This window comes from Papio anubis, chromosome 2 (assembly GCF_008728515.1).
Source record: "Papio anubis isolate 15944 chromosome 2, Panubis1.0, whole genome shotgun sequence".
Taxonomy (NCBI): Eukaryota; Metazoa; Chordata; class Mammalia; order Primates; family Cercopithecidae; genus Papio; species Papio anubis.
The window spans coordinates 133820341-133822727 of record NC_044977.1 but is presented as its reverse complement, the minus strand read 5'-3'; the positions used below and the strand labels follow the sequence as shown (position 1 = coordinate 133822727).

Genomic DNA, 2387 nt, shown 5'->3' with positions numbered 1-2387 from the left:
TTTCTGTTGTTTTAAGCAACCAAGTTTGTAGTAATCTGTTATGGCAGCCCTAGGAAACTAATACAAATCCTTATCACTATCTAATTTCAGAAAATTTTCATTATTTCCAAAAAGAAACCCATTAGCAGTCCTCCCCATCTATCACTCCCAACAATGTCTACTCTACTTTCTGTCTCTATGGATTTGCCAATTCTGGGCATTTTATATAAATAGAATCAGACAACATGTGGCCTTTTGTATCTGGCTTCTTTTACTTAGCATAATGATTTCAAGGTTCATTCATGTGGTTGCATATAGTATTATTCCATTCCTTTTCTTGGCTGAGTAATATTTGATTGTGTGGGTATACTATATTTTGTGTATCCTTTCATTAACTGATGCACGTTCATGTTCTCATTATGTTTCTCATTTTTTTTGGCTACTATGAACAATGCTACGATGATCATACATGTACATGGTTTTGTGAGGGCATGTTTTCAATTCTCTTGAGCATATAAATATACCCAGTTCCCTTGGTTATATAGATATCCATTTGATTTTGGTTACCTTATTTGTTGGTATATAATTATTCATATTATTCCCTTATAATCCTTTTATTTCTGTAAAGTATCCCTTTTTTCATCCTTGATTTTAGTCATCCGAGTCTTATTTTTTTTTTTTCAGTCAGCCTAGCTTAACTTTTGTCAATTTTGTTGCTCTTTTCAAAGAACCAACTTCTGGCCTTGTTGATTTCCTCTATTATTTATCTATTCTGCATTTCATTTATTCCCAGTCTAATTTTTAGTATTTCCTTTCTTACGCTTGCATTGGATTTTGTTTGCTTTTATTTATCAGGTTTCTTAAAACTGGAAGTTAGGCTGGGCACGGTGGCTCATGTCTGTAATCCCAGCACTTTGGGAGACTGAGGCAGGCAGATCACGAGGTCAGGAGATTGGGACCATCCTGGCCAACAAGGTGAAACCCCGTCTCTACTAAAAATACAAAAAGTAGCTGGGCATGGTGGTGCGTGCCTGCAATCCATCTACTCAGGAGGCTGAGGGAGGAGAATTGCTTGAACTAGGGAGTTGGAGGTTGCAGTGAGCCAAGATCATGTCACTGCACTCCAGCCTGGTGACAGAGCAAGACTACGTCAAAAAAAAAAAAACAAACTGCAAGTTAAGTTACTGATTTAATATCTTTCTTCTTGAAAATAGAAGAATCAAATAGATGCAATAAAAAATGGTAAAGGGGGCTTTGCAGACGCTGCTGCCGAGGAAAGTCCTGTACTACTAGCCATGGTGAACCCTACCGTGTTCTTCGACATTGCCGTCGACGGCAAGCCCTTGGGCCGCGTCTCCTTCGAGCTGTTTGCAGACAAGTTTCCAAAGACAGCAGAAAATTTTCGTGCTCTGAGCACTGGAGAGAAAGGATTTGGTTATAAGGGTTCCTGCTTTCACAGAATTATTCCAGGGTTTATGTGTCAGGGTGGTGACTTCACACGCCATAATGGCACTGGTGGCAAGTCCATCTATGGGGAGAAATTTGTAGATGAGAACTTCATCCTAAAGCATACAGGTCCTGGCATCTTGTCCATGGCAAATGCTGGACCCAACACAAATGGTTCCCAGTTTTTCATCTGCACTGCCAAGACTGAGTGGTTGGATGGCAAGCATGTGGTCTTTGGCAAAGTGAAAGAAGGCATGAATATTGTGGAGGCCATGGAGTGCTTTGGGTCCAGGAATGGCAAGACCAGCAAGAAGATCACCATTGCTGACTGTGGACAACTCGAATAAGTTTGACTTGTGTTTTGTCTTAACCACCAGACCATTCCTTCTGTAGCTCAGGAGAGTACCCCTCCACCCCATTTGCTCACAGTATCCTAGAATCTTTGTGCTCTCGCTGCAGTTCCCTTTGGGTTCCATGATTTCCTTGTTCTCTCCCATGCCTAGCTGGATTGCAGAGTTAAGTTTATGATTATGAAATAAAGACTAAGTAACAATTAAAAAAAAATGGTAAAGGGGATATCACCACTGATCCCACAGAAATACAAACTACCATCAGAGAATACTATACACACATCTACACAAATAAACCAGAAAAAATCTAGAAGAAATTGATAAATTCCTGGACATATACACCTTCCCAAGACTAAACCAGCAAGTTGAATCTCTGAATAGACCAATAACAGGTTCTGAACAGGTTCTGAAATTGAGGCAGTAATTAATAGCCTACTAACCAAAAAAAATCCAGGACCAGACGGATTCACAGCCGAGTTCTACCAGAGGTACAAAGAGGAGCTAGTACCATTCCTTCTGAAACTTTTCCAATCAACAGAAAAAGAGGGAATCCTCCCTAACTCATTTTATGAGGCCAACATCATCTTGATACCAAAGTCTGGCAGAGAGACA

At 40.1% G+C, this 2387-nt stretch overlaps 1 pseudogene across 1 annotated transcript; it reads left to right on the top strand.

The window, feature by feature from the left end:
- Positions 1-1226: 1226 nt before the first annotated feature.
- LOC100998347 lies at positions 1227-1954 on the top strand (annotated as a pseudogene). The gene has a single exon (XR_643992.4). The product of XR_643992.4 is annotated as a peptidyl-prolyl cis-trans isomerase A pseudogene (transcript).
- Positions 1955-2387: the final 433 nt, after the last annotated feature.